Here is a 22,632-nt window from a genome sequence, read left to right as displayed (position 1 = left end):
TCCCCGGTGTGTGACTCCCCTCCCGATCGCTGTCGCTCCCGATCCCCGGTGTGTGACTCCCCTCGCGATCACTGTCTCTCCCAATCCCAGGTGTGTGACTCCCCTCGCGATCGCTGTCACTCCCGATCCCCGGTGTGTGACTCCCCTCACGATCGCTGTCTCTCCCGATCCCTGGTGTGTGACTCCCCTCACGATCACTCCCGATCCCCGGTGTGTGACTCCCCTCGTGATCGCTGTCTCTCCTGATCCCCGGTGTGTGACTCCCCTCCCGATCGCTGTCGCTCGCGATCCCCGGTGTGTGACTCCCCTCGCGATCACTGTCTCTCCCAATCCCAGGTGTGTGACTCCCCTCGCGATCGCTGTCACTCCCGATCCCCGGTGTGTGACTCCCCTCACGATCGCTGTCGCTCCCGATCCCTGATGTGTGACTCCCCTCACGATCACTCCCGATCCCCGGTGTGTGACTCCCCTCGCGATCACTCCCGATCCCCGGTGTGTGACTCCCCTCACGATCACTCCCGATCCCCGGTGTGTGACTCCCCTCGTGATCGCTGTCTCTCCTGATCCCCGGTGTGTGACTCCCCTCCCGATCGCTGTCACTCCCGATCCCCGGTGTGTGACTCCCCTCACGATCGCTGTCTCTCCCGATCCCTGGTGTGTGACTCCCCTCACGATCACTCCCGATCCCCGGTGTGTGACTCCCCTCGTGATCGCTGTCTCTCCTGATCCCCGGTGTGTGACTCCCCTCCCGATCGCTGTCGCTCCCGATCCCCGGTGTGTGACTCCCCTCGCGATCACTGTCTCTCCCAATCCCAGGTGTGTGACTCCCCTCGCGATCGCTGTCACTCCCGATCCCCGGTGTGTGACTCCCCTCACGATCGCTGTCTCTCCCGATCCCTGGTGTGTGACTCCCCTCACGATCGCTCCCGATCCCCGGTGTGTGACTCCCCTCGCGATTGCTGTCTCTCCCGATCCCCAGTTGTAATGATCAGTAACATGTCATTCTAGAATGGTACACTAGGTGGAGCTGTATGTTTAGTAGTGGGCTACCCACAAGGCAGTAGTCAAGGTGGATGCCTGTACACTAGTCCACATGGCTGAATAAATGACTAGCTCAAGCTAGCTGTTCATAATGAAAACGTCTATTTATTTATGAACATAACATTGGTACCAGGATTGGTAATATCTGCTGAATATTGCGAAACGCGACATGGAGAATTTAAAGCCACCGGAGGGTTTGAAACTCACGGGGAATGTCGACTGCAATTGGTGGACTTTCAAACAACAATTCGAACTCTACATTGCTACCATCGGGTTCGGTACAATGCCAGATGCAAGGAAAATAGCGTTGCTGCTCACGGTTGCAGGCCCGCAGGCGATAGAGGTATTTAATACATTTGTATTTGATCAAGAGGAGGACAGAGAAAAAATGGACGATGTGCTAAAGAAGTTTGATACACATTGTTCTCCAAAAAAGAACGAGACCTATGAGAGGTACGTGTTCCGTTCACGGACACAGCAGCAGCTGTCACTCCCGATCTCTGGTGTGTGACTCCCCTCACGATCGCTGTCACTCCCGATCTCTGGTGTGTGACTCCCCTCACGATCGCTGTCACTCCCGATCCCCAGTGTGTGACTCCCCTCACGATCACTGTCTCTCCCGATCCCGTGTGTGACTCCCCTCGCGATCGCTGTCTCTCCCGATCCCCGGTGTGTGACTCCCCTCCCGATCGCTGTCTCTGCCGATCCCCGGTGTGTGACTCCCCTCGCGATCGCTGTCTCTCCCGATCCCCGGTGTGTGACTCCCCTCACGATCGCTGTCTCTCCCGATCCCCGGTGTGTGACTCCCCTCGCGATCGCTGTCTCTCCCGATCCCCGGTGTGTGACTCCCCTCGCGATCGCTGTCTCTCCCGATCCCCGGTGTGTGACTCCCCTCGCGATCGCTGTCACTCCCGATCCCCGGTGTGTGACTCCCCTCGCGATCGCTGTCACTCCCGATCCCCGGTGTGTGACTCCCCTCGCGATCGCTGTCACTCCCGATCCCCGGTGTGTGACTCCCCTCGCGATCGCTGTCTCTCCCGATCCCCGGTGTGTGACTCCCCTCACGATCGCTGTCTCTCCCGATCCCTGGTGTGTGACTCCCCTCACGATCGCTCCCGATCCCCGGTGTGTGACTCCCCTCGCGATTGCTGTCTCTCCCGATCCCCAGTTGTAATGATCAGTAACATGTCATTCTAGAATGGTACACTAGGTGGAGCTGTATGTTTAGTAGTGGGCTACCCACAAGGCAGTAGTCAAGGTGGATGCCTGTACACTAGTCCACATGGCTGAATAAATGACTAGCTCAAGCTAGCTGTTCATAATGAAAACGTCTATTTATTTATGAACATAACATTGGTACCAGGATTGGTAATATCTGCTGAATATTGCGAAACGCGACATGGAGAATTTAAAGCCACCGGAGGGTTTGAAACTCACGGGGAATGTCGACTGCAATTGGTGGACTTTCAGACAAGAATTCGAACTCTACATTGCTACCATCGGGTTCGGTACAATGCCAGATGCAAGGAAAATAGCGTTGCTGCTCACGGTTGCAGGCCCGCAGGCGATAGAGGTATTTAATACATTTGTATTTGATCAAGAGGAGGACAGAGAAAAAATGGACGATGTGCTAAAGAAGTTTGATACACATTGTTCTCCAAAAAAGAACGAGACCTATGAGAGGTACGTGTTCCGTTCACGGACACAGTAGCAAAATGAGACTTTTGATAGCTTTGTGACCGATCTGAAACTGAAAGCCCAGACATGTAATTTCTCTGAACTGAAATCATCCATGATTCGTGACCAGATTGTGTTTGGTATTCATGATAAGAAAGTCAGGGAACTTTTGTTGAGAGAAACCGAACTAACATTGGAGGATGCTGTGAAAATATGCCATGCCAGTGAGCTAGCTCAGCAGCACGCAAAGACTTTCAGTGAAATTAATAGTGGTGCGACTGTAGGAATGGACAGTGCTGCTATCGGTGCTGTGTCCTACAAGGGGAAGAAACGTGGGCAGAACAGAAATGCAAAGCAATCGGAGGATGGAACTTTTAATTGTAAACGCTGTGGTTACCAGCACCAGTCAAGACAATGCCCAGCATTTGGGAAAATGTGCACAAAATGTAATGGAATGAATCACTTTGCCAAACAATGCTTTTCAAAAGTAAAAACAAAGAAAGGGCAACAAGTCAATGTGATTGAGGACACTGATTTAAGTGAGACATTTTTTATAGGAATGGTGTCATGTGACAATATAGAAAAGGATACAGAAAATGTGCAGCCCTCAGGAATGGACAATGCTGAACATAAAGTTAATGCAGTAAAAGAGGACAAATGGATGATGCCACTGCAGGTAAATGGAGCATTAGTTACATTGAAACTAGACACTGGGGCAAAAGCAAACTTAATCAGTATGAGTGACATTACAAATATGAAAGAAAAGCCCAAAATACAGAAAAAGTCAGTACTACTGAAGAACTATAATGGACAGAAAATAGATAGCTTAGGTGTATGCAGACTTAAAGTGACAGTCAAAGACAAAGTGCATCATCTCATGTTTTCTGTTGTGGCTGAAGGACTGGATTCACTACTGGGTGACAAAGCTTGTGAGGACTTAGAACTGGTCAAGTGAGTCTACCATATAAACTGTGCCATAAGCAGACCAGATGACTCAGTGGATTCTGTAGTGAGTAATTTCCAGGATGTGTTCAAAGGATTTGGAGTTCTACCATTCACTTACAAGATCCAGCTAAAGGAGGATGCTCAGCCAGTGGTACATGCTCCACGGAGAGTTCCAGCACCCCTGCGTGATCGGCTCAAGAAAGAACTGGACAGAATGACCACACTAGGATTCATCAGGAAAGTCAAAGAGCCAACAGACTGAGTTAACTCCATGGTATGTGTAAAGAAAAAGAACAATGATCTAAGAGTATGCATGGATCCAAAGGACTTAAATGCAAACATAAAACGTGAACACTACCAGATTCCCAAGCGAGAAGAAATCACCAGTGAAATGTCAGGTGCCAGATACTTCACGAAGCTCGATGCCTCACAAGGATTTTGGCAACTAAAACTGGATGAACAGAGCACCAAATACTGTACCTTCAATACACCATTTGGCAGGTATTGTTTCCTCAGAATGCCTTTCGGGATAATATCTGCATCTGAAATCTTTCATAGAGCGATGGAACACATAATAGAAGGTCTGGAATGAGTTCGGGTCTATGTTGATGACATCATCATCTGGGGCTCCACACTGAAAGAACACAATGAGAGACTGACTAAAGTGCTACAGAGCATACGCCGGAATGGACTGATGCTCAACAAAGCCAAGTGTCAGTTTGGCGTCCAGGAAGTCACTTTCCTAGGAGATAATCTATCTGGTAAAGGAATAGAGCCAGATATGGAAAAAGTAAACGCCATACTCAAAATGCCCCGACCCACTGACAAAAAAGGAGTGCTACGCATCATGGGGATGATAAACTTCATTGGAAAGTTCATTCCTAACTTGTCAGCCAAGACAGCCTGTCTGCGAGACCTGCTACATAAAACAAATGAGTTCGCATGGACAGAAAGACATGAACAAGAGTGGATGAACCTCAAAACAGTGCTGACAACCACACCTGTACTCACCTTCTTTGACCCAGAAAAGAGAATCAAAGTGTCAACGGATGCATCAAAAGATGGCCTAGGCGCGGTCTTGCTACAAGCAGAGGGTGAAGATTGGAAGCCTGTTGCCTATGCCTCCAGGTCTATGACTGACTCTGAGTGTCGATACGCCCAGATTGAAAAGGAATGTCTAGGCTTGGTAGTTGGACTAGAAAAGTTCCATGGCTACATATATGGACTTCCCACCTTCACAGTTGAGACAGACCACTGCCCATTGGTTGCCATCATAAAAAGAAATCTGAATCAGATGTCTCCAAGGATTCAACGACTCATGATGAAGCTGCAAAGATATGACTTTGAACTGATCTACACACCAGGCAAACACATAGGCCCCGATTTTCGGCTTGTGTGGGAAACGGTCGGATTTCCCTGAATGTGGGGTTTCTGACACACATACAAAAGTGTCAGCCAGCTCCACGCAATTTTCCCTCAAGTGGCCAATTAATTCCCAGCATGTGGGAAGCCTTTCTAATTGTCCAATTCGAGTCAGAAATCCCCAAACTATGATGTCATCATTCGTGGTGCTTTCAAAGTGTCCAGTAAGCTTCTCCACCTCGGCAGGCTTCTCAACCACTCTTGCACAATGGCAGAGGAGCCTGCACCAGCTGCTGCCAGCGGCAGAGGCCGAGCTGCCTTCAAATTCGACGAGGCTTCACTGCAGGCATTATTGGATGGGGTTAGGGCCCACAGGGAGGTCCTCTTTGTTGTGTATGTACCTTTAAGAGAATAACTGGTCTCAGACTGCAGTACCGGCAGTGACCACCCCTGTATAAAAGGCGCTAGAGAGCCTCTGTTGGTTAGATTTGTTTATGCCTTTCAACAGTAAAGACTTGTTTGTTTCTCTCCTGCTAGTCCGTGTCTCAATCATTCACGGACTTAACACTGGCGACGAGTTAGAAACGAACTTACCTGCAACTCAGCAGCAGCTCCAATGACGTGTTGGAGGTCGGAGCCAGAAGAAAGAAGAATTTTTTTTTTAAAAAAAATAGGCCATTGAAACTCGAGCAACGGGCGTCGACCGTCAATCATCGATTTCAAAACTCGCAGGAGAGACTGTCCAGAGCCAGGCTGGGTTCCTCGGTCCGTGGTTTCCCAGCTAATCGGGCTGGTGGCAGGTAGTGCTCTGATCCTTCCTGGGCTGCAACGGAGCCGGGCAGCGAGTCAGGAAGCAAGGAGAGAGAGAGAGGGTGGAGCACACAGGGCGCGGCCGGTGTTTCGAAGCTGGGCAGCGTTCGGACCTCAGAAGAGGGAGGGAAGTGTCCCAGAGGGTCCACTCCCTGACGGGAAAATAATAAAAGAAAAAGAATACGCGCAAGAAACCGTGGAAAGCAGCGCTAACAACAGCGGGGAAGAAGGAAAAGCGCGGGAGGCGCCATTTTGTTAAATTGGAGAAGAAGGCAAAGCGCGGGAGGCGCCATTTTAGATTTGCAAGATGCCGAAGACTGGCTGTATCACTGCTTTTGATAATACATTAGAGGACTGGACCACGTATGTGGAAAGAGTCGAGGTATATTTCAAGGCAAATGAAATAGCGGAGGGGAAAAAGGCATCAATATTGCTAAACGTAATGGGCGCTAGAACGTACGGCCTATTGCGGAACCTGATTACTCCAGCCAAACCGAAGGCGAAGAGTTTTAACGAAATTGTTGCTGTTCTACAGGAGCACTTAAACCCTGCACCGCTGTTGATAGCAGAAAGATTTAAATTCCACAGGAGAACTCAGCACAAAGATGAGAGCAATGCTGAGTATCTTACGGAACTACGCAAGCTATCAAAGCACTGCCAGTTCGGAGCAGGACTGGCAGACACCCTACGGGACAAATTTGTCAGTGGACTCCTGAGTGAAGGAACACAGAAGAAGTTACTCGCAGAAAAAGAGCTGACGCTAGATAAGGCTTTCAGCGTGGCAGTATCGTATGAAGCAGCAGCCAGGGGAGCTGCAGAAATTCAACAAAAACCACAGGAATACAGCACCCACGAAATGACATGGGGATTTGCAAAATGTTATCGCTGCGGCAGAACTAACCATGACCAGAAGGACTGCTGGTCCAAAGACAAAATATGCAGACAATGCGGGAAGATTGGACACATTGCACGAGTTTGTAGGTCTGGGAAGAAGACCAGCGACAACAAAAAGGCTACTAAGGAACCGTACAAGAAAGTACAAAAGATGACGGACAGTAGTTCCGAAGACCAGATGAGCGATAGTGAATCCAAGAACAGGAGATTAAGCTGTCTCAAACTTCACAATGTAATCGCAAAAGAGGATCACCGAACCATTTGGGTCACCCTCACGATAGCAGGGTCCCAAGTTAAAATGGAATTGGATACAGGATCAGCGCTAACCGTCATGAATCGACGAGACTATGAGCGGCTGTTTTCACACATACCCTTGAGAGAGACATCCATCATCTTGACGACGTATACGGGGCAAAAAGTATACCCCAGAGGAAAAATAAGGGTGCCTGTCGAATACAATGGCAAGAAAATACGGAAATTGTATCTCTACATACTGCCAAATGGTGGACCACCGTTATTGGGACGGGAATGGATCAGGAAGATAAACTTAGATTGGCATTCCATTCATGCAATGACGATGGACGGTAAAAAAGATGAAGACGTCACTCCTGGACGATTGTCAACAATCTTAGCTAACGCCAAAGAGGTATTTCAACAAGAACTGGGCACGCTTAAAGGCGTAACCGCCTCGTTAAAAATTGAAGAGAATGCAGTTCCCAAGTTTTTCAAAGCGAGACCGGTACCATATGCAATTCGTCCAGCCGTCGAGGCAGAGCTGGAGAATCTAGAGAAGGCGGGCGTGTTGTATAAGGTCGACTGGAGTGAGTGGGCGACACCCATCGTTCCTGTCATGAAGAAAACGTTAACCAATAAGTCCGGAGAGCCAAGGAAGATTCGCATCTGTGGGGATTTCAAGGTGATGGTGAACCCTGTCCTTCACACAGTACAATATCCTCTTCCAAGGATAGAAGACATCTTCGCCTCACTGTCTGGAGGGAAGCGTTTTACAAAAATTGACCTAGCACAAGCATATTTGCAGATGGAGGTTGAAGAGTCCTCGAGGAAGTATCTCACGATAAACACTCACAAAGGTCTTTACCAGTATCACCGATTGGTATTCGGAGTAGCATCGGCTCCGGCGATATGGCAAAGAGCGATGGAACAAGTCCTGCAAGGGATTCCGGGGACTCAGTGTTACTTGGACGACATCCTTGTAACAGGTGCAGATGACAGTGAACACCTTAACAACCTAGAACAGGTGCTCACTAGACTACGGGAACATGGGCTGCGAGCCAACCGCCCCAAGTGCGAATTTTTTAAGAAACAGATATCGTATTGTGGCCACGTGATTGATGAAGAGGAGTTACATAAGTCCCCTGACAAAATTGAAGCGGTTGTTAAGGCCCCAGCGCCTGAAAATGTGTCGCAACTGAGGTCATTCCTCGGGTTGGTGAATTACTATCATAAGTTTTTGCCGAATTTGTCGACAATTCTGCATCCACTGAACGCCCTGCTACGAATGGGGGTAGCATGGAAATGGAGCGATGATTGTAAACGTGCTTTTCAGAAGAGTAAGGACTTAATCACTTCGAAGGAAGTATTGGCTCACTACAACCCAGCACTGCCAATCAGGCTGGCGTGTGATGCATCTCCCTACGGCATTGGGGCGGTACTGTCACATAAATTCCTTGATGGTTTGGAGAGGCCGATAGCTTTTGCGTCATGCTCGTTAACTTCTGCCGAGCGTAACTATGCCCAGATTGACAGAGAGGCCCTCAGCCTAGTGTGGGGGGTGAAGAAGTTCAATCACTATCTGCACGGTCAAAAATTTACTCTACTAACCGATCATCAACCTCTTGTCTCTATTTTCAACCCTCAGAAGGGCGTACCGATAATGACAGCACAACGGCTGCAGAGATGGTCCCTTTTCCTAGGGGCACACCAATATGACATCGAGTACAGGGGAACTAAACAGCATGGAAATGCTGATGGATTGTCACGTCTACCGTTGCCGACGGTGGAAGAAGAAGACCTTGCAGTGGATCCAATGGAGTTATTCCACTCGACCATAGTCGAATGTCTCCCTGTGACGAATGCAAACATAGAAAAGGAAACACGGAATGACCCGACACTATCACGGGTCTATGATTTAACGGTGAAGGGATGGCCAGCACATGGCGAACCACTGCTGCCAGCATTTTCGCCAAGAAGAGAGCAGCTGTCAGTGTGCAGAGGAACCTTGATGTGTGGATCCAGAGTAGTAATTCCACCTAAGTTGACGGATAGAGTGCTCAATGAGCTTCATGAGGGTCATCTGGGTGGGGTAAAAATGAAGAGCTTAGCCAGAGCGTTTGTGTGGTGGCCGGGAATCGATAGAGAAATCGAAGAGATGACCAAGAGCTGTGCAGGATGCCAGAAGGTCCAAAACGCCCCACCACAAGCTCCTCTGCATCCATGGGAGTGGCCCTCATCTCCATGGCAAAGGGTGCACATTGATTTTGCTGGTCCCTTCATGGACTCGATGTTTTTAATTGCGGTGGATGCACATTCAAAGTGGCCAGAGGTAATAAAAATGTCCTCAACCACCACGGAAAAAACTATCGCAGTTTTACGAACCATATTCACCAGGAATGGGCTGCCTGAACAGATTTGCTCTGACAATGGACCACAGTTTGTGTCTGAAGAGTTCCGGAGGTTCTTAAAGAACAATGGTGTTAAGCATTACACATCTGCCCCATATCATCCAGCCACTAATGGATTGGCCGAGAGGTTTGTCCAAACATTCAAGAAGGCTATCAAGGCAATGTGTAATGAAGATATACCCCTACAACACAAGGTGGACAACTTCTTGTTTGCCTACCGGAATGCGACACATGCGGTTACCAACCAAACTCCAGCCATGATGTTCTTCAGTCGAAGACTACGATGCCGCTTGGATTTGGTTAAGCCAAACGTCCAAAGAGATGTGGAGAACAGGCAGTTTCAGAATATGAATGAAAGGCCGACCAGGAGTTTTAAGATAGGTCAACCAGTTTTGGCCCGGGACTACCGCACTGAGAAATGGCAGCCAGGAACGATTTGTACACGACAAGGACCTCTCATGTATACCGTGGACGTTGGGGAGAGCATTGTAAGACGCCATGCTGACCAGATTCTAGAGTCACTGGAGAACGTCAACTCCACACCACGATCTGATACACCTGGTAATGAAATCGACGTTCCAATTGCAGCTACCGCAGAACCGGTAATATTGGAAGCAGATGAACCAAACAACGACATTGATTCTGACTCAACATTGCCAGAAGAACCTGATACTCCAAAGAGGCGTTATCCAGACAGAATCAGGAAGCCTCCTGAAAGACTGAACTTATAATTGCTTAAACTTAACCAATGTATCTAGCAACAGTAATTGTGATTGTAATTCGTTATCATTAGTTGTTAAATGAATGTTATGTACTGTTTATCTAAAAGGGGAGGAATTGTTGTGTATGTACCTTTAAGAGAATAACTGGTCTCAGACTGCAGTACCGGCAGTGACCACCCCTGTATAAAAGGCGCTAGAGAGCCTCTGTTGGTTAGATTCGTTTATGCCTTTCAACAGTAAAGACTTGTTTGTTTCTCTCCTGCTAGTCCGTGTCTCAATCATTCACGGACTTAACACTCTTCCCTAGGTCAGGGAGGAAGAGGCCTCCCACTGAGACCAATGCTGCATGAATGCAGGTGTCAGCAGATGCCAACTCGCTGGGAGTCACCAGAAGAACCTTGGCATTACATCTCTACCTTCTTCCTTTACTCCCCCACAGTACCATCCAGAGCCCCTGTCCTCACTGTGGAGGAGGAAGAGGCTGTGCAGCCAGACTCCTCAGAGGAAGCTCCAACCTCTGAGGGCGCAGCATCAGCAGAAGTAAGCGCACCCAGCACCAGCACAGACACTCACACCTCGGGGGGACCTTCGGGACATAGAGTAGTGTTGTCACCTGGTGTTTCACAGCTCACAAGTGAGCCTCAGCAGATTCTGGAGACAGGAACAGCAGTGGAGAGTCCTCGTCAGAGGGCGCAGGACTCAGCTCAGCTGTGCTGCATGACGACCCTTTGCCTCTGGGTCCATCCGCAAGAGAAGAGGTGATGGATCTCCATGCACAGATGCAGGAGTCTCTGGCAGGTTTTGTCTCCAGGGTCGCTGCGAGTGCTGAGCAAATGGAGGAGTCCATAGCGACCATGAGCAGAGCCTTTGTGGAGTCATTGGCGCATGAACGCATCACATGGAAAGGTTGGCAACCTCAATGCAGGAGATAACTCGCCAGGGTACGGAAAACATGGTGAGTGCTCATAAGAGAATGACATCTCTTGAGGAGCGTTGGCCATCTGTTGAACAGAGAAACCAGATCTTCATGGAAGTCCTTCTGAGTAGGACTGCCAGTGCAGAAACGGGTCCCACTGGCCCCCTAAAGCGCAGCAAGGTGCTCTCAAGCCACTTCCAAGCGCTGGCCCCTTCTGGCCTGTGCAGCTTCAGGTGAGTGAGCAGCAGCCTGGTGCTCCTGGTGCTCATCCTGCTGTTCCTGGTTCTGCTGCTGCCGCCTCTGCTGTTGGAGATCCTCTAATGCCAGGAAGGGAACATCCCAAAGGCCTCCCATGCTTCTGGCAGATGTCTCCGTTGAGGTGGCGCTGAGTTATGGTGGTGAGAGGGGCTTCCCAGGAGCTCACACTGGAGAAGTGTGTAAGGCTCCAACTTTCTGCAGCTGCTCCTAAGGCTTCAAAAAGTTCCCCCAAGCCTTGATCAACAAGGTCCTGCAGCCTGCAAATGCTGCCTATTTAAATCTCTTCAGCCCTCAGCGACCTGCTGCTGCAAGCAAGCAAGCCAGCTGTTTTCACGCCAGCTCTCAGCAGCGGGGTTCCCTGCAGGCGGGTTTCAGGTGGGGAAAGCCCCAAAGTCACAACGGCACGGGAAAATCCACTTCAACAAGCAGATAATTGCTTGTTAGTGCTCCGGCGGCCGGGACTGAAGCGGGGCGCGCAGAAACGGCAGTCCGAAAGTCGGACGGGGCAGGGAATCAGGTGGGGGGGTGGTCCCGACCCACTTTTTCGCCGATTTTCGGCCTCCGGCCGCATTAAAAGCCACCCGACAGCGGCCAGAAAATCGGGGCCATAGTGTTAGCAGATGCACTATCCCGAGCACCCAGAATGAGTCATGTGAGCTATACTGAGGAAGACGTGGATGTTCATATGAGTATGGTCACTGCTGCGCTGCCCGTGTCAGACACAAAATCAAAGCAAATAGCAGAAGAAACAGTAAAAGATACAGAGTTACAAACAGTAATAGAGAACATTAATCATGGTTGGCCAAAAGGTTCCTGTCCAGAGTACTATCACATCAGGTCAGAGTTGAGTGTCGCAAGTGGACTATTACTAAAACAGAACAGAATAGTCCTTCCACAGGCTCTACGTCGAGGCATGCTCAAAAGGGTTCATGAGGGACACCTCAGAATTGAAAAATGCAAAAGGAGAGCAAGAGACACTGTTTATTGGCCTGGCATAAATAAGGACATTGAGAACATGATAGGCATACGTGAGACATGTCAGAAACACCAAAACAAACAAGCAAAGGAACCAATGATAGTAGCTGACTTACCAACAGCACCATGGCAAAAGGTTGGTATGGACCTTTTTCATTTGAATGGTAAAGACTATCTAATAGTGATTGACTACTATTCTAACTATCCTGAGATGGCGCTGCTCTCAAGCACATCAGCAAGCAGTGTCATAATGCATGTTAAATCCATCTTCATCAGACATGGAATTCCCAGGATTGCCATTAGCGACAATGGTCCGTGCTTCAACTGTAAGGAGTGGCAACAGTTTGCAGCACATTATGACTTTCAACACATCACATCCAGTCCTCTGTATGCTCAATCGAATGGTAAGGCAGAGAAAGGTGTTCAAGTTCTCAAACAGCTACTGAAGAAAGCAACAGAAAGCAAGTCTGATCCTTATCTCGCCCTGCTGAGCTACCGAGCCTCCCCTTTAGACTTTGGTTCTTCACCTGCTGAACTCCTAATGGGTCGCAAGTTGCGCACCACGCTACCCTGCTGTGCACAAGAAAAGCAGAGTAAGGAACTGAGACAGAGACTTCAACTGTTAAAGCTGAAACAGAAATCACACTATGACAAGTCATCCAAAACTCTGAAACCATTGACAAGGGATGATGTTGTCAGGATTGAGGATCCAGATGCATGGAACAGGAAAGCTACAGTTCTTGAGGAAGTAGGACCAAGGTCATACATCGTTAGAACTGAGGAAGGACAGATTCTCAGGAGGAACCGCCGTTCCCTCCTGAAAACACAAGAAACTATCCAAGAGCAAATCGATGACAATGCTACAACTGAATCTTGTCACTCACCACCAGAACAATCTAACATAAACACACATACAGGCTCTCATGAAAACACATCAGACTTACCTGTGCTGAGAAGATCCACACGTGAAGTAAAAAAGCCTGATAGACTTAACCTTTGAGTACAAAGGAAACAAAAATGTTACTGATATCATCTTTATCATTGTTCTTGAAAGTTGATTGATATTGATTTTGTTTAACCTCAAAGAAAGGGGGATGTAATGATCAGTAACATGTCATTCTAGAATGGTACACTAGGTGGAGCTATATGTTTAGTAGTGGGCTACCCACAAGGCAGTAGTCAAGATGGATGCCTGTACACTAGTCCACATGGCTGAATAAATGACTAGCTCAAGCTAGCTGTTCATAATGAAAACGTCTATTTATTTATGAACATAACACCGGTGTGTGACTCCCCTCATGATCGCTGTCTTTCCCGATCCCTGGTGTGTGACTCCCCTCGCGATCGCTGCCACTCCCGATCCTCGGTGTGTGATTCCCCTCGCGATCTCTGTCTCTCCCGATCCCCGGTGTGTGACTCCCCTCGCGATCGCTGTCGCTCCCGATCCCCCGGTGTGTGACTCCCCTCGCGATCGCTGTCACTTCTGATACCCGGTGTGTGACTCCCCTCGTGATTGCTGTCACTCCCGATCCCCGGTGTGTGACTCCCCTCGCGATCGCTGTCACTCCCGATCCTCGGTGTGTGACTCCCCTCACGATCGCTGTCGCTCCCGATCCCCGGTGTGTGATTCCCCTCGCAATCACTGTCACTCCCGATCCCCGGTGTGTGACTCCCCTCGCGATCGCTGTCTCTCCCGATCCCCGGTGTGTGACTCCCTCGCGATCGCTGTCGCTCCCGATCCCCGGTGTGTGACTCCCCTCGCGATCGCTATCGCTCCCGATCCCCGGAGTGTGACTCCCCTCGCGATCGCTGTCTCTGCCGATCCGTGGTGTGTGACTCCCCTCGTGATCACTGTCACTCCCGATCCCCGGTGTGTGACTCCCCTCGTGATCGCTGTCACTCCCGATCCCCGGTGTGTGAATCCCCTCGCGATCGCTGTCTCTGCCGATCCCCGGTGTATAACTCCCCTCGCGATCGCAGTCACTCCCGATCCCCAGTGTGTGACTCCCGTCACGATTGCTGTCTCTGCCGATCCCCAGTGTGTGACTCCCCTCGTGATCGCTGTCTCTGCCGATCCCCGGTGTGTGACTCCCCTCGCGATTGCTGTCGGTGCCAATCCCCGGTGTGTGAATCCCCTTGTGATCGCTGTCACTCCCGATCCCCGGTGTGTGACTCCCCTCACGATCGCTTTTGCTGCCGATCCCCGGTGTGTGACTCCCCTCGCGATCGCTGTTACTCCCGATCCCCGGTGTGTGACTCCCCTTGCGATCGCTGTCGCTGCCAATCCCCGGTGTGTGGCTCCCCTCGCGATCGCTGTCACTCCCGATCCCCGGTGTGTGACTCCCCTCACGATCGCTGTCTCTGCCGATCCCCGGTGTGTGACTCCTCTCGTGATCGCTGTCTCTGCCGATCCCCGGTGTGTGACTCCCCTCGCGATCGCTGTCTCTGCCGATCCCCGGTGTGTGACTCCCCTCGCGATCGCTGTCACTCCCGATCCCCAGTGTGTGACTCCCCTCGCGATCGCTGTCGCTCCCGATCCCCAGTGTGTGACTCCCCTCACGATCGCTGTCGCTCCCGATCCCCAGTGTGTGACTCCTCTCACAATCGCTGTCGCTGCCGATCCCCGGTGTGTGACTCCCCTCGAGATCACTGTCTCTGCCGATCCCCAGTGTGTGACTCCCCTCGCGATCACTGTCTCTGCTGATCCCTGGGTTTTGAAATTACACCCCCTCCCCACCCTGGCCCCCCGCCGCGGTCCCTGTCCTTGCTGCTAAGCTTCTAATTCACACTGTTCCCAAAGACAGCTCATCATCATTTTTCTGCCTCATATAAACACAGAGATCAAGAAAATGTCCTTCACAGCAGAGTTAGTCTTGGTTTTAGCAAGTTGTTTTGATAAACACTCCAAGGGCAATCTGTTCCATCTGCAGTGCTCTCTCAGAGAATGGCACAGTTCTTAAAACTAACACAACATCTAAGTCATTGCAATTTAAAAAGATATGAGGCCGGTCCCCGGGGTTTGAATAAAAATGGGTTAGATATTCAGAGGCTGGCTGTTGCCTATGGATCTGTGACCCAGCAGAGTTTAATGCCGTTAGGAGGGGAGGGAGACAAAGAAGTTAGTAAACAAAAGAAAGGCCTCTGTCCACTTCATGTTGGGATGCAGCAACAGGTTTATGTTAATAGAGAAGGTAACAGCATGCTTCTCGGTTTGAATCACTCTGCAACCGCTGTCGCTGCCAGTCCCCGGGATTTGACTCCCCTCACGACTGCTGTCCCTGCCGGTCCCCTGGATTTGACTCCCCTCACTGAAGGGATAATTGCTAGTCCTAGCCCCTTTAGGGCTACCCCGGATCAGGCGTATTCCTCAGACCTTCACTTTCAACTAAAGTTTGAGGTAGCCGAATCCTAAAGATGCTTAATTGGGTCTAAAGGTCCGAACTATTTCTCCCTAAAGGAAAGGAACAACCTGAAAATGTTACCGTCCTCCAGATAGCACTTTTAATAAGTTTAGCTAGACTGTAACATTCCGGATATTATGAGGGTCTGGAAAACACCCCCAGAATTCTGCAACTCCTCACCAAAGAGTGTACAGAGATTGAGTTTGTAAGTTTGATACAGAAGTATTATGTGAGACAATTCTAAAAATATATAGATTTATTAAAGAACCGACATGTAATTTACAGTTGGTGAGTCAATTGCAACATTAACAGTTCCAAAAAGAGAAAGCTTTACAATCTTATCAGAGATCCTTACTCTCAAATCTTAACTTCACTACAGTTTTACAGTTCTCAGTTTTATTCAGGATATCAAATACAGTACCTTTGATCCCCGAGGTACAAAGAGTTGTAAACTTACAGAGCTGTCTCTGAAGCTGAGAATTGCTTTGCCCCTTTACACGAGTCTACTATCCCATTTGAGAGTTCAATATTTATACCCTTTTCCAGTGGTATTTCCTTTAAGGTTTTCTGCTGATGTAAGCTAATTATCTCTAGTCATTTTTCTGCTGACTTCTGCAATTCTTAGTCACCTCAGCTGGTAGCATTACAGAATCGTGTCTCTCCTCTAGGTATTCTAAGTTTACCATAAAAAACGGTGTAACAGCAGGTGCTTTTTATTTGATGCCATCTTTACTAAGGCATATATTTGTGCTTCTTTACTAAGTGTATATTAGAACACCTTATACAGGGTGAACTATTGTCTTGTTCCCAAATGTTCAGACTGTTAGGAGCCTTTAATCTTCTGTTTCAACAAGGTTATTGATTCAGTGTCAACAACAATCTTATCTCAATAGCCAGAATGCTGTCACAGTTTTTCCATAGTTTGGGTTTCCCAGTTTGTCATGTTTCTAATAAGGCCAGAATTCTTTCAGAGAATGGTGTACTTTTCTGAATAGGTTATATGGCTTATTCCTTCACATCATGACCGCTGTCCCTTCAGGTCCCCGAGATTTGACTCCCCTCACGACCGCTGTCCCTGTCAGTTCCTGAGATTTGGACTCCCCTCGCAGCCATTGTCTCTGCCGGTCTCCAGGATTTGACTCCCCTCACAACCGCTGTCTCTGCCAGTCCCCGGGACTTGACTCTCCTCACGACTGCTGTCCCTTCAGGTCCCCGGGATTTGATTCCCCTCACAGCCGCTGTCCCTGCCGGTCCCCGGGATTTGACTCTCCTCACGACTGCTGTCCCTTCAGGTCCCCGGGATTTGATTCCCCTCACAGCCGCTGTCCCTTCAGGTCCCCGGGATTTGACTCCCCTCACAACCGCTGTCCCTTCAGGTCCCCGGGATTTGACTCCCCTCACGATCGCTGTCCCTGCTGGTCCCCGGGATTTGACTCCCCTCACGATCGCTGTCCCTTCAGGTCCCCGGGATTTGACTCCCCTCACAACCGCTGTCCCTTCAGGTCCCCGGGATTTGACTCCCCTCACGATCGCTGTCCCTGCTGGTCCCCGGGATTTGACTCCCCTCACGACCACTGTCCCTTCAGGTCCCCGGGATTTGACTCCCCTCACGATCGCTGTCCCTGCTGGTCCCCGGGATTTGACTCCCCTCACGACCACTGTCCCTTCAGGTCCCCGGGATTTGACTCCCCTCACGACCACTGTCCCTGCCGGTCCCCGGGATTTGACTCCCCTCACAACCGCTGTCCCTGCTGGTCCCCGGGATTTGACTCCCCTCACGACCACTGTCCCTGCCGGTCCCCGGGATTTGACTCCCCTCACAACCGCTGTCCCTGCTGGTCCCCGGGATTTGACTCCCCTCACAACCACTGTCCCTGCCGGTCCCCGGGATTTGACTCCCCTCACGACCACTGTCCCTGCTGGTCCCCGGGATTTGACTCCCCTCACGACCACTGTCCCTGCTGGTCCCCGGGATTTGACTCCCCTCACGACCACTGTCCCTGCTGGTCCCCGGGATTTGACTCCCCTCACGACCACTGTCCCTGCCGGTCCCCGGGATTTGACTCCCCTCACAACCGCTGTCCCTGCCGGTCCCTGGGATTTGACTCCCCTCATGATCGCTGTCCCTGCCGGTCCCCGGGATTTGACTCCCCTCACGACCACTGTCCCTGCTGGTCCCCGGGATTTGACTCCCCTCACGACCACTGTCCCTGCCGGTCCCCGGGATTTGACTCCCCTCACAACCGCTGTCCCTGCCGGTCCCTGGGATTTGACTCCCCTCACGACCACTGTCCCTGCCGGTCCCCGGGATTTGACTCCCCTCACAACCGCTGTCCCTGCCGGTCCCCGGGATTTGACTCCCCTCACGGCCGCTGTCCCTGCCGGTCCCCGGGATTTGACTCCCCTCACGACCGCTGTCTCTGCCGGTCCCCGGGATTTGACTCCCCTCACGACCACTGTCCCTGCCGGTCCCCGGGATTTGACTCCCCTCACGACCGCTGTCCCTGCCGGTCCCCGGGATTTGACTCCCCTCACGACCGCTGTCTCTGCCGGTCCCTGGGATTTGACTCCCCTCATGATCGCTGTCCCTGCCGGTCCCCGGGATTTGACTCCCCTCACGACCGCTGTCCCTGCCGGTCCCCGGGATTTGACTCCCCTCACGACCGCTGTCCCTGCCGGTCCCCGGGATTTGACTCCCCTCACGACCGCTGTCTCTGCCGGTCCCTGGGATTTGACTCCCCTCATGATCGCTGTCCCTGCCGGTCCCCGGGATTTGACTCCCCTCACAACCGCTGTCCCTTCAGGTCCCCGGGATTTGACTCCCCTCACGGCCGCTGTCTCTGCCGGTCCCCGGGATTTGACTCCCCTCACGACCGCTGTCTCTGCCGGTCCCCGGGATTTGACTCCCCTCACGGCCGCTGTCTCTGCCGGTCCCTGGGATTTGACTCCCCTCACGACCGCTGTCTCTGCCGGTCCCCGGGATTTGACTCCCCTCACGGCCGCTGTCTCTGCCGGTCCCTGGGATTTGACTCCCCTCACGACCGCTGTCTCTGCCGGTCCCCGGGATTTGACTCCCCTCACGGCCGCTGTCCCTGCCGGTCCCCGGGATTTGACTCCCCTCACGACCGCTGTCTCTGCCGGTCCCCGGGATTTGACTCCCCTCACGACCGCTGTCGCTACCAGTCTTCGGAATCTGAATCTCCCTGCGACCTCTGTCTCTGCCGGTTCTCTGGGGGTGGGTGCCGGGTTCGCTGATTCTGGGAACTGGTCGAACGGAGGTGGCGACTATCTTTGTGCAACCTGGCTAAAACTACATACATACTATGACCATTTTGAAAATGTGTACACCTGCAAAAAAAGGACAACTGATGCCAGTCCCTGAGGTGTTCACCTGCCCTAATTTATCCTTATGTGGATCGGTGTTAAATTTTTTGTCTTAAAATACTGTGCAGCACCATGGGACATTTTACTACATTAAAGGCACTATATAAATACAAGTTGTTGTTGTTGTTGCCTTCTTATTTGAAGATTTTATTCTCTTTTGCCCTCATGTTTCTATTGTACAGCTTCTTTGACGCTGTATGGAATCACTGAATTTCATTTCTCTAAGACTTGAATGTGAAAGTAAAACAATAATTTATGAATTTGCAACTTCAATTCAGAGACTTTTTATTAATAAATCATCTTCCCTTCATGCACAAAAGATAAAAATTGGTTATGTTTATGTGATAAAGTTGCTGCTTGAGAACATTTTAAAGAATATCTCATCCAGTGGTAAACTAGACAAAATAATCTACAGTTTTCAGACAAAACAAAAGTGAAATTTACTAACTTTTTTTGATTAAAGTGGCATATAGAATATGTATTTGAGATAACTTTAGAGGTTGTTGCCTAATCAGGGCACTAAGAACCTGCCCTGAAAACCACCCTGTATTGGTAAATTATACATACATAAGCACTAAACATTATGTATACTAGTAAATCTCATCGTATTGCTCATGGATCGTCTGGGTCATGGGCTGGAATTGGAGCAGCCAGTAAGGGAATAGAGCACACAATGAAGAATGCAGCAGTTAAGTGGGAAATGTAACACATGCCAGGGAGTAGAAGAGTTGGATAGGTGGAAATTGGTTGGAATGGAGCAGAACAAAGGGCCTGAGTTGAAGCAGGGATGGAATGAGTTGGGTTTCTTGTTAATTTGGCAACTAGAAACAGCAAAGCCCAAGACCTGAGATGGGCAAAAGACTTCCCGGGGCTGAGGCCAGGTGCAAAAGTGTTCCTGGAGCTGAGGTCAGGACTAGAGGTGTTTCTGGTGATGATGTTTGGATGATGGATTCTGGGGCTAAGGCTGGGATGGAGACTGATGGAGCAGCAGAGCCAGTTTGGTATAACATATAGCACGATTATTATTTGTTATATATGACAAGCTGTTGTGTGTGTGTGTATATATATATATATATATATATACACATGCTTTTCTGTCAGAGTTATTTAAGTTTAAAAATGTAATGCTTTATTCTCCTTTGCTTTTATACAAAGAATGTTTACAGTTACCTTAAAGTATGTACCAGTAATCCAAACAATGTCCAGAATTTTTTATGTATCCCAGCTAGTGTCCTAACTCTGGTTGGACGTATTCCTGGAGATTTCATCCCATGATCTCCCATCTCCAACTGCTCTGCCTAGTACAACAACCTTTTCCCCCATATCCACTAGTTTTATATAATTAATAAATGAAAGTGTTCAAAGAAATTGAAAAAATATTTTCAATGCCCCTCTGATTTTTCTCCTGAGTTGCTTGCAGCAGTGTCCAGGAAATCACTCTTCAATTCCTGGAGACCCCAGGGTAATCCTTGAGGGTTTGCAACCCTAATCTCAGCAGATCCCCCATGGTATTGCTCATGGTGAATCATGGATATGCTATTATATAACAGAGGTGTAATGCCACGTAATGCACAATGTATTATTGTCAGGGCCACTGATTTATGATGACTGGAAAAGTCAAATTGTGTTTTTATTACATAGCATTAAGGGATTTTTTTTCCCAGTGTTCTGGGAATTTAATTTAAACGGACTCTGTCCATTTTTCTGTTAAAATTGTAAATCAGTAGCCTAATTACTATTATGATTATATCTTCCTTTACCTACATACTCCTTTTCTATATCTCACTTTTTTTTAAAAGCGAGATGGTAGACAAACTGTAAATCCAGTCTAGTGTTAAACCTGAAATAACAACAGAAAATGCTGGAAATACTCAGCAGGCCAGGCAGCTTCCGTGGAGAGAGAAACAGAGTTAACGTTTCAGGCCTGTGACCTTTCGTCAGAACTGGAAACAGTTAGAGATGTATCAGGTTTTAAGCAGGAATATATATTCATTATTATGTGAAGAAGCTCATGACTTCATCTTTTGAGAATTTATTAAATCTTTACTCGTGGAAAGATCACATGAGAAAGACATTCCCTATTCACAGATGACTTTGATACTTGAGCGTTATTAGGTCCACCTCACGTGGAGTAAATTCAATATTCCAAATTCCTATGGAAAATATCATTTATTTTTAATGTGTTTAAATTAGATTATTTTATTGCACAATATTTCTTTACTACATTTCTCCAGAATATCATTGAAGCAAATCTAAAATTATCATCAAATGTAAATAGTTTTATAGTGTAATAAAACAGAGTTTTTACATTCATTTTTACTTGATTTGTTTATAGTGTACTGCAGGGCCAGGAGTTACATTTTAACAGCCTGTTTTAAGGTGGATGGATAACTGTGGATTTAAAAAAATATTTATTGAGGGTGATACAACTTGTTGGAGCTATAATATGTAGTGGCATTGAGTAATAGATTCAGGTCTGTGACTCCCCACATTATGAGATGTGATGATAATCCTGGGAACTCTAGGCACCTCTTCACAAGAAGGGAAAATCAGGAGCCACACTGAGCCACTCAAGCAGCCAAAAATAGAGTAGCGTAGCCAGAGGCTTGGGAGCATGCCATAACACATCTATATATATAAAAGAGTTTGTCTGTCTGTTTGTCTGTCTGTTTGTCTGTCTGTCTGTCTGTCTGTCTGTCTGGCTATACAATCAAAAGTTATAGAGCGTACCTACACATAGGTTATATCAAATGAAAGCATATCATTAGGGGAGCCTAATAGGTGTATTTACATTTTGGTCAGACAAAAATTGTTCCGACAGTATACAAAAAAGGTTAAAAAAACGGCAAAATTCCGCTCATTAGCGTTGAGTGACGTGATGGTTGACCAATCGGTGCATCACCGGGGGGGGGGGGTTCATTGTGTGTGTGGGCGGGCCTAATCCTTCTGAGCTGAGGTGAGTGGCCGCCATCTTGATTTCAAACTATTGATTTATTTTTCCCACTTTCTGTGTGTTTATTTTTCCCACTTTCTGTGTGTGTGGAGGGGAAATTGTTTTTAAAAAAAGTAAATTAATTTGTAAATATTTTTTCTAAGCTGATTAATTTTCCTACCTTTCACCCTTTTTTTCCTCTTGACTCGCTGCCTCCGCCGGGCGCCACAACCTTGGAGGGTTACCCCACCTGCAGGCCTCAAAGCATCGGCCTCTCCTCACCAGCCATGCCCGAGCTAGGCACCGCCCATCCCGCTGGGCCCGCCCCGCGATCGCCACCATCTTGGTAAAGGCTGGCGGCGCGGGACTGAGCCGAGCGTAGCCATCGGCGCCATCTTAGTAAAGGCTGGCGGGGCGGGAGTCAGCGCGCGCGTCAACGTCGGCGGCGGCCCGGAGCGCGACCTCAGCTAAGGTGAGTCCGGCCGGGCCCTCACGCGCTAGGCCGCGCACCGGCCAGCCCTGAGCCGCTGATCCGCACACAGGGGCTTCGGCTCACCGCGGCCGGCCTCTCAGGAAAGGCAGACAGAGAGGGGGAGGAGGGACAGAGAGGAAATCAGGGAGAGACAGAGGGAAAGAGAGGAGAGGGGGAGCGAGAGGAGAGGGGGGAGCGAGA

At 49.4% G+C, this 22,632-nt stretch overlaps 1 long non-coding RNA gene across 1 annotated transcript in view; it reads left to right on the top strand.

The window, feature by feature from the left end:
- The first annotated feature begins 2,164 nt into the window (after positions 1-2,164).
- The window catches only part of LOC147121160 (uncharacterized), a 54,691-nt gene continuing 34,223 nt past the window's right edge, over positions 2,165-22,632 (top strand). Inside the window, exon 1 of the long non-coding RNA XR_015077497.1 lies at positions 2,165-2,614. This is a non-coding gene — a long non-coding RNA (uncharacterized LOC147121160). The remainder of the gene's footprint in view (positions 2,615-22,632) is intronic.

Source organism: Somniosus microcephalus, chromosome 3 (assembly GCF_052327205.1).
Source record: "Somniosus microcephalus isolate GS21.2 chromosome 3, FLI_Smic_1.0, whole genome shotgun sequence".
Lineage (NCBI taxonomy): Eukaryota > Metazoa > Chordata > Chondrichthyes > Squaliformes > Somniosidae > Somniosus > Somniosus microcephalus.
The sequence above is the reverse complement of the archived record's forward strand: the minus strand, read 5'-3'. Positions and strand labels throughout refer to the sequence as shown.